Genomic DNA, 10,779 nt, shown 5'->3' with positions numbered 1-10,779 from the left:
CCATAGTGGACGACAAGCCAAAAAGACATAAGTGTCACCAGAGCGCTGCACCAAGGAGATAAGACACCATCTGGACCAGAATTGTAAACAAGCCAAGAAGAAGGGTATATAAACTCCCCTCTCAGACAGCTCCTTGGCTCAGCCCAGATCTCCTGACGAATCCACGTCAGCCAGGTTCACGAGCCCCACTGATCATCCATCTGTCAAGACTGCCGAGACTCCACTGCTCTGACGGCTTCACAACCAGCAGAGCGTGCCTGTTCTCGATTCCCAGACCATTGGCCTGAGGGAGTTCCAAGACCAGCCATTGTCTTCTCTTCAACTAAGATAACATCACATTCAGGGTCCTTGGAACCGACAAGGCAGAGAGGACTTTGGACTATTTGATTGAGGTGTGTTTATTTGCCATACAATTTGATTGATGTGTGATATTAGAAATATTAAGGTTTGTGTTATCCCGAGTGTATCAAATAAAACCAATTTTTTTGGAACCAAATTCTAGTCACTCGCCTCTCTGCCACTCGTGACACTAATCCACACACTCACCACCCCCCCCCATCAGATGATGAAGGGGGTTCTTTTGTATACATTGTTTAAATTATACTGAATGCCCATTGATTCTAAAATTTTTCTTCAAAAAGAGGATGATTTAATATGTTAACTAAACTCGGTTTTCATGGGTAACCTAAGTTAAAAAATGGGTAAATCAGATTAAACATAAATGTGATAAATATCTAAAATGTGTTGTTGTTTTTTAAAATTTTTGGTCAATGGGAAAGTTTATGATTGTTTTGTTTCTGGTCCTTACTAAAAGCAAGATGATTAAGGGTTAAAATTCTACCTTCATGTATGTTCTTCATATAAGGATTAAAAGAATGGAGAAAAAAGAAAAAAAAAACCCTCAGAAGATGATAAAGTACTGTTGTTTTAATTGGTCCCAAGAGTCCTTCAGCGTTCTGACTCAAACTTTTGGCCCCCTCAAGGTCAACACGCCCAGACTTCTGACTGTGGGAATAATGCCAGCAGTGAGGGAGAAAAAGTCTGAGTTAGCTTCAGACCTCCTCCACCTGCCCTGTGTCCTTCACTGTCCACGCTAAGGAAAAATTTATATGTAAAAGTTTTTCTGTTTTAAAGGTTCTTGAGAGCCTGTCAGCCCTGGTGTTGGTGATTCTTTCTTGTTTATCTCTTTTTCATAGATGTTACTGGACCTTTAAAATATGATCTTCTCAGTAGTCTCTTCAAAAAGATCTTGACTGAATGGGTGACCTATACGTATGGATCTGTTTAAGAGAAGCATGTATCATTGTCATTATCTGGCCTTTAAATGATTTCCTGGGTAATTATACAATCTTACAGTTGAAGTTGGCCTGCTAGGGGTAAAATATATAAAAGAGATTCTGTATGTACAGGCATTTATTCTGTTGCATGATAAGGAGTCTGAAGAGTCAGGCACTAATTTAAAGGTGCCAAAAGGCACTACCTCACCTGTACAAGGATAACAAGACATCAGAAGCAAGAGTTTTTAAGAAAAACAAATTTAAGTCTTTTAAATCCAGTGCTGGTACCTCCAGTATTGTTTCCTAACCTGGTCCAGACAGTCACAGATCATCTCACTGTGGTCAAGGACAATAGCTCTAAACTGGAAAATAAATGCCAGAAAAGCTGTCTTGGCTATTCAGAAAATGGTCATGTAATCTGGCCTCTCCTCTGCTTTCCAGCCCCTTTTCCCCTGGGGATGTTAGTTGCTGGCCACAAAATATGTGGCAATAGGTTTTAGCACTGTTAATTATGACCTAGGGACAGAAAAAGTCTCCCCTTTTTAGATATTAGATGTGACAGGACACCCCATTTGGCCAGGGGATATGTATCACTGAGGTGAAGCAGTTCTTGCTATAATAGAATCCCATCAAGCTAATATCTGGGGAAACTGGAAGGATAAGTAACTGTACCCAGAAAAGAATAAAACAGTACTAAGGCCAAATGGGAATTTTGTAGGCAGCTTCTGCTGCAAAGGATCTTGAAGGAAGCCATAGAAAAGAATGGAAAGGGCTTCCTTCATTGTATATTAATATGACTAGTACAAGAGAAAATTCCAAAAGAAGCCTCTGGGTACACTTGACAGTGGGCAACTGACTTAAATTTGATGATATTATGATGAAGATAAGAAAGACAGATCAGATTCAAAATATCCTGTGCTCCAATCCTTTGACAGTAACATGGAAAATAAAGATTAAGGAAAAGTTTTTGTATATACTAGATTGTCTGATTCCTCTTCTGGTTTAAAATGATTTATGTAAATTAAATATATAGATAAAATTCATATGGATTGTTTCAAAATATAAATTTTAAAAATGGTCTGAAACAAAAAATAAATAAATAAAAGAAAGTTATAGGTATGGAAACATATTAGAACATAAAAGAAATGTTCTTAAATGAGATAGTATTTTTTCTGGTAAAGTAATATTCTTGTGCTAAAGTCCAAGATAAGAGGAGAAAACTCAGGGTGTAAGCAAGTTGCAAAAGTCAAAGTAAGTTGCAGAAGTTCTGCCGAAGATCAGTCTCAAATAGTTTGTGTTTGTGATTAATTTGGGTTAATTAGCACACTCAGTTATATAAACCCTAATATGCTGATATGAAACAGAGTCTAAAACATTGGTTTGTTGTTATCTAACAAGATAATTTTCTTGTATTTGTGTTTGTTAGGTTTTATTATTTAGGGAATCTAAGTCTTAAAGGAATTATGGTTTGTACCTGTTTAAAATCTTAAATGATTACATTGCAACTGGTTAAACAGCTGTTATATAGGTTATAAGAAAAGAGTTCACACCCAAAATATGTGACTAGGTAATATGTATGCATCTGAAAACTATATCAGGCTAGACCTTGTCTAATTGTTATGCAAAATTTTCTAAAATAAAGGACTGGGGTTGTGGCTCAGTGGTTGCTTAGAATGTGTGAGGCACTGGGTTTGATTTTCAGCACCACATATAAATAAATGAATAAAATAAAGGTCCATAAACATTTAAAAATATTTATGATATAAAAGTTTATGTAAGTTTACTGGCAAGATAATCAACAATTGCTCTCTTTTGTACATGGCCATAGAAAGACATTTGAAGATCTGTCTTTTATGTTTACTTTGTTTGACTAAGTGGATTTCTGATCTTTGACACTGTTTCCTAAATGTATAAGAGATTTAAGGCTATCCTTTTTTTTTGTTTGTTTGTTTATCTGTGCAGACCTATGATTATTGTTGCCATACACACTAGATTCTAAATTGTATTTTAAAAGTTAAATGGTTAAATATAAAACGTAGGGGAGCACTTTGACAAGTTGGTGTTCTACAAACTAAAATGATCTGCAGCAAAATCTCAGATTTGTATAAAAATAAAAAATTTGGTTGGTATTTATTCATGTCATTTGATGCTTTATAGCTGGATAAGGTAAGCTGTTGTTAATCAGTTTTATATATACAATTTTTTGCTACTCTTCACATAAAAATTGAAAATTAAATGCATTTTTGAGAGATAATAAGGAGAGTCTAATCTATTTAAAGGTGATAAACTATAAAATGTTTGAAAAAGAAGTAAAGATCAGTTTCAGAAATAAAACACATTACCTAAGTTTTGTTAAGAGATTATCACAGGTGAGTTAACTCTACCTCTCACCTTATTCCATGTTAGGAAAACCACTCAAGTTTATTTAAAGATAAATTGAAAAGATAGGTTTTTGTTAAAAGAATTAATTTGATCTTAAAATAAAAAAGAAAATATAATGCATATCTAATTAGAAATTTAAGATTACAAAATTATGTTTTATTGGTTAAAAGGTATAATATAACCTAAATATGTTTTCACACCTGTTAATTTAATTTTATATTTCCTTTTAAACTTTTTAACTCTTGTCTGTTAGTGCTTTAGAGAAGCATAGCTTCTAACATAATAACCAGAGTTAATTTGAGATAATGAGCTTTCAGCAATAGGCTAGACAGAATGTGAAACTGATTTCCTGTAAAATTCTGTCCTCAATTAAATGGAAGGAGTAACTAACTATAAATTTATATACATTAAAGTTAAAACCCAGTACTCCTACTACAAGACTGGTAAAATTGGCCTACTGGATGATTAAAAGCAATACTTAGAAACTTAAGTAAAAAGAGCCAAAGAAAATAGCCAATATTTGTCTCTTGCCCTCCAAGCTCTGCTTGAACAAAGGGAACAAAGGGAACTTCTGGAAGGCTTTACAACTCTGGGCCACATGTCTTCCTAATCAGAGAAAACAATGAGACCCTAGATAATAGGAAGTCAATAAGTGCACATTCTGCAAAGGACAGGGTCATTGGGAAAAAAAAATGATTCTCTAGTTCTTCCAAGGGAAGTCATATATGGTCAGCAAGACCTTGACCTATCCTAGAATATGGCACTAGAGAAGCTAATATGTTTCTCACAAGTTTCCAAGAGTGATCCCCTGATGAATTTCAGCTGATTTTTTACAGTGGATAAGGACTAGATCAATTTTAATCAAGCTGGTCTTAAACACATGGCAGGAGAGTTACAAAGCACAGCCACTCAAGGGCCAACATCCATAGCTAAAGTGGCACAATTGATAGCAGAAGGGTTAGAGATCATCAGAAAGTTACAACTAACTGCAAAAGGAAACCAACCTACACTGGATCAGGTGTTCCCCTGTTGCTCTCTTAATAATTAGGTCGAGCCTTATTAGGCAGATGGAATTCTCCTTTTATGAGGCTCTTCATGGGCACCCTCCTCTCATTATGAGTGGTATATAAAAAGATCTAAATGAATCATGCCCACTCCTTTGAACCAGGAGATACTAATTTAAAAAAATAATAATAATAAAGTCAAGTCCAATTCCTAAAGTTTCTTTGGAGGGGTCCTTTCACTGTCTTTTTATCCAGCCCTACTACAGTAAAGAAAGAAAAGGTGGCCCCTTAGATTCATCACAGCAGGTTAAAAGTAGTCTCTGATTTTTGGGACTGCAATCTTTATCCAATGGCACCTGGCAAGTTGATCATCCAAACTAAACAAGATGCACCTGAAGGCCTCCAAGGACAACACCCCTACTTTAGTCACTCCAGAAACTAACTAATCTACACATGGCAGAAGTTTGAAGATCCAACTGCTACCTGGGATAAATGGACTACTCTTATTTTCCACATTAATCTATTTTACCATCATGCTTCTCCTGGCACTTCTGTTTGGTTTCTGCATTCTTAACATACTTACCTGATTTTTCTCCTCCTGCTTAGAGGTCATGAAATTACAAATGGTTCTCTGAGTTTATCAGTAGATTAACTTGGTGAACATGAACAGAGGTGATGCCCTTAAGGGGGTTCAAAAGGGCATCAAAGGGCAGAAAATGTGATGGAAAAAAACAGTCCCAGTTATGAAAAGAAATAACAAAGACATTAGTGTAAGAGTCCAATGCCTGGAGAAGGGGGTCAGTTCCTCTTACCCTTCTTAGCATTTCTCCATGAAGCCTAATTAATTATGGGTCCCCATATTTTGCCTTGTCAATATCTGCCCTAAGAGTCTGACTACTCTCTTTTGAAATGTTATAGATATCTGTGAAAAGAGCTGTTTCTTCTTATCTGTTCCTTGAGCATGATTTATGATAGAGATTCTGCACAAGGCCTTCAGCCTCATAGATTAGAATTTTTTTTTTAAATAGGAAAAAGTCCCAATATAGTATTTGTCTAAGGTGATGTCAAATAACCTATAAACATTTTGAGAAAGTGTGGATGAGGGCTCAGAATTTGGAGGTTTTTTTCCCCCTCTTGGTACACAAGCTTAAAATACAGTTCTCCTCTCGAGTGTTGCTTGCTTCTTCTCGATCACTCTTCTTCCCTCAATAGCATGTCAAGACTGATGGTCCTGGGGGTGTCATTATAGAAAAATTTACCCTTCTGTTTTTAAGCATGAAAGGGGTTCTAGCTATACCCTGAGCAGAGATAATCTTCTCAGTTATTCATGGTGGCCTGGGCAGAAAGAGAGGCAGGGACATCTGGGAAAAATTATATGCTCAGGTCATTATAATAAAAAAAAAAATTTGGGGTGCATTCCAACCTGAACCTCAAGACTTCACAACCATAATAAATAAATTTTTTCCCACTCTGCCTTCTCCTCCTTGATTTTCCTCTAAAGAATTCTAACAATCAGATACTTGAGCAAAATAAACTGCCCATTGGAGGTTCTGGATCTTGCCTATCATCTCATGGACAAGGGAGGCTAAGGGAGTATGTTCTCCATTGCAAAGTCATGTTCTCTAAATTAAGGAAAGCCTAAGCAACTTAACTAGGCACTGTCTGTAAATATAAATATACAATGAGAATATGTGATTGCTCTTGGGATAGATGAACCTAGGCAAAATATCCGAAGTCAGAATTGAGGACAGGCAGTTAGTGTACAAATAGGAAATCAGGTCAAATTGAGAAAATGGAGGCATGAATGCAATCTGCATCTGGGAAATTAGAAAATCCCCCTGGGAGAATTGAGTGCCAAAGACTTTCAGAGCCCTTTGATTACCAAGTTTACCTGCCCTTACCATTCTTTTCCAAAAGACTGCTGGCAAAGGTATGCTAATTAATGCCTCTGGGGTCTATTTGGCCCTGCCCCTTTGCCCACCTGATTCTGACCTTTTTTCCATCTCATTGTATCTCCAGGGCCTACTCATATAGGGAAGAAGGAGAGAGAAAAGTGGGGAGATAACAGGAGAAAAAAGGAGACTTTAATCTATAAATGATGCAGGTCATGCTCATTTCTTGGGATTGTAGAACACCAGTCATAGCCCACTTCTCCCTACAGGAAGAAGTTTGTTCTACTACTTTTAAATAAACCCTGCTTAATATGGTTGTCTTCGTGTTCTTCTCTAGCATGATACTTCAACATATGAGGAAGCAGAACTTGTCACCATTAAACAATGGTATCATATCTGCTGGCAAAAAAAAAAAAATAAATAAACCTTACCCATATTCAAACCACCTGCTGATCTCTGCTGCAAAATCTCTCAGGAGTCATTGCATTGAGGCTAGCTTCCAGAATATCACTTCTAAAGAACTTTGATCATTCTTTTCATTCAAAATTTCGCTATCCGTGTTTTGATCTTTCTCAAAAAAAAAAAAAAATGCCTGTCTTGGTTAAGAGTGCTCTTATGATATGAGAACAAAACATAGGAGAGCTATGGTATTCAAAGTGGAACCAGTTGGCACCCTACACCTTGGAATGAAAGGGCATGGGGGTTCCAGTCTCCAGTTGGAGAAAGCACTAGGAAAGTGCACTTGGTTTCTTGTCCCAGGGGTTGTCTATGCCTTGGGCAACAGGTGCACCAATGAGGGTCTACTGTGACACTCTGAACACTCTGAAGATACCACATGATGTCACAGATAAGTGGAATGACAGTACAATGACATCATGGTTTCCAAGAAAAACAGAGGCATCTGGTCCTGGCTGCATCAGACGAAGTTTCAAGATAAGCATAACTCAGCTGTGAAGGTATAAATGAAGACCAAGGGAATGAGTCCCAGCATCCTGCTGTATTCCAGAAATATGATCCTAAGTTCTTCACTCAGATGAAGTGGAGCCAGAGTGTGTCGGGGGCTTGGACCTGAGGGCCTATGGATGATCCATCTGTTTCAAGGGCAAGGGACCCCAACTGAAGCCTGAAAGCCTGCACTATGCTCCAGGAATGATAGGTTACACTGCTCTCAATGGACTGCCACAGGCAATCTGGCCTCTTGGACACCCCTATCCTATTGCAGACAATTGTCTTCCCCTCGACTGGGGGCCCGTGACAGGATAGAGGTGTGTTCCAGGGTGCAATGATCATTCAGCAAAGTACCTTCCCCATTGACATTGCCTTCCTGTCCTGTTCCTTTAGGCCTGGATTCCCCTGAGATTTTGTTAACTCAGTGAACTGGAAGAGGGAGCAGTCTCATGGAATGATGACTGATATAGATGAGGGCAGAGGAACATACAGTGCATATCAGGGGTTAGGTGATGATTGAGTTTGGAAATATCACACCAACTCTGACTGGGTGCCCCTCCTTTCTGAGAAAGACAAAACAGGTGACACCTGCAAAATGGCAAGTTAAGACTTCTATGTGGTGGAGTGTTGTTGGTATGATCTTATTGAGGACAGGAGGGAGTGAGTCACTGAAAATGTGATAGATGCCAGGATAAATATAGAAACAGAGTCAAGATGTTCTGTGTACTCTCCACCTGCCAGTCAACACCTCCTTCGCTACTACCCAACAATTTGGCTTCACTCAGAAATTCTCTTGTTCTGAGTTTGTGAGGGGCCCTTCAACTCACCTCTTGTTGCAGAAATATCTTGATAATCCATCTTGAAATAAGGTTCATCCTCTTGACTTGACTAATGCCTGTCTGACAAGAGGCCCACTATGACAATTCCAAGGGTCCTTGTAACAGCTCCCGAAAGAGGATGCAGACCAGTCCATGGTCACAGAACCTGGCACAGAGATACACCAAAAATTGAATGATGGATCAAATAACTACCTGATAGAAATGATGAGCAGTATTCCAGACCATCATATCATATTGACATATGCATCATGCTGAAAGACAGAAATGGTACAAGTTTTAAAGTTGAATATTAAAAAATCCAAGATTTAAGGACTTTCTGTGGGAACTAAAAACAAAACCATATTGGAAATGAAAAGATAACTTCAGTGAATAGACACTAAAGAAAAAATTGTCTTTTTAATTATCTGCCAAAATATACCAGGACATTCTTCAGTTTCAAAATACTATGCCAAAACAGCATAAGGAATTGGCAATCATTTGGCAAGCAAAGATAAATACTGACAATAACTCTACTTAAAGGGACTTGAATGTCCTTGAAAATTCAACGCTTGTTCCTGTTGTGCAATGGACATCAGATAACATGTATGCTTATTTTTCATTTCTGGCACGTGACCTTAGAGGAAAGGACTTTCTGTCACCACAGCATATGCACCCAACACCTAAATTTACAAAAGTACAGATTTGGAAATGCAACAATGAATGATGGTTGCTGAAAAAATAGCGTACCACATCATAAAAGATTAAAAAAAATTGCTGAAATACAAAAATGAAGAACCGATATGGTTGAATCCTGGATTTCAAAAACAGGAAATTTTAAAGAACTAAACATGTGATTAGAGTCATTGACCATGAAATAAAGATGCTAAAACATTTATAAAATGCAAAATACTTTTTTTCTTTTAATTTGTTACATCTACTGCAAAGTTGGGTCAAACCTAATGTCTCTGGTTTTGTTCTTTAAATGTGCATTCTTTCAAATAGGTTTTCTTGTGTGATGCCTTACCCTAAAAAGTACGATCAAAATTTTCCACAGAACCATGGTCAATGTAAGAAAACTTCTTCTAAACCAAATTCTACACAGCATGGCTTAAGAATGTGCATCAAAATCAGCAAAAGTCTATAAAAATGCTTCATTAAAGTTGAGAATGAACCTGCAACGATACAGTGAGCCTGTTTGATAATTCCTGCTTAGGCTCCTAAGTGACATCAGTAGAAACTAAGATATGTATTCAGCAACAATTAACTAAATTCCTTAAAGAAAATTATATCTTCTCAATGCAAAGCAGAACAGAGTGAGCAAAGGCACTGAGAATAGTAGCACTCTTTTCATCAACTGTAGCTTTCCCAGTTGACATTGAGGTTGACTTGAAACACATCCAAGTGTCTCAGTCCACTTAATTTGTCCAGAGACTGGGAGTGTGCCCATGAAGGCTACAAATTCCCAAATACTACTACTGTTGACCTTTTGAATTTATACGACATTAACTCCTGGTAAACATCCTTCCTTCCTCAAGAACTTGCTGATTTATTCCCCACCTCAACATATTTATGAGAATGAAAAATGTAGCCTAGAAATGTCTCATTTCTAGGAAGACCTACTCTTTAAAATTCTAGGTGACTGGGGAAGTATTGCTGTTACCCCAGCCTTGTTCTGACAACTCTCATTGGAAAGAACTTCCACTTAATATTGCTACTTTTCCAACTGTGATCTATTCCCCTGACTTAACAGAAGAGAAATTATTGAAATTGAGGGCTATGAATATGGGGGTTCAGTATGTCAGGTGACTAGATTCTTTTCCAGTTACCTTCTGTGAAATTTTTTACAGGGAAACCATATCAACCCAAAACCAAACACTTTCTAGTGAGTTTTAATTTCACATTTGTAAACAATAAAGCTAAAAATGTTAGTTGCATTTCAACTCCCATTGTCTTGGGGGATGTCATAAAAGATAGATTTACCCCTGTCTTTTTAAGCATGAAAATGTTTGTAGCTGAACTCTAAGCATTGATCCATAGGGGCCTGTTGCAAGAGAAGAGACAGGAACATCAGGGAAAGATTCTATAATCAGGTCATTATTGTTGGGGGCTATGCCATGTGGACTTTGCCAAGATGGCGCCCGGCAGCCAGCCAGAGGTTGTTTGATCACATTGGTGGTGAGGAGGTTGATTAACATAAGCACACCCAGCTGATTTATCATTGGCCGTATTCAATTAAGTCCACGCACACAACACGTGCACAGGTGTTCCTGAGTGCTCCTGATCGTGCCTGCTCGTTTTTTGACCTTTACCATGATTGGACAGCTAGCTCCTCGCCTAATCTTTGCATAATTGGCGTCAGCCCTACCCTTCACCTCCTGGAGGGGATATAAGCTGGCTCTCCTCGAGTGCCGGGGTTCCCGGGTTTCCTGAATCATCAATAAACCATTCCAAATTCAAG

The sequence above is a fragment of the Sciurus vulgaris genome (assembly GCF_902686455.1).
Source record: "Sciurus vulgaris genome assembly, chromosome: 18".
In the NCBI taxonomy this organism is placed as follows: Eukaryota; Metazoa; Chordata; class Mammalia; order Rodentia; family Sciuridae; genus Sciurus; species Sciurus vulgaris.
This window is presented reverse-complemented; position numbering follows the sequence as displayed.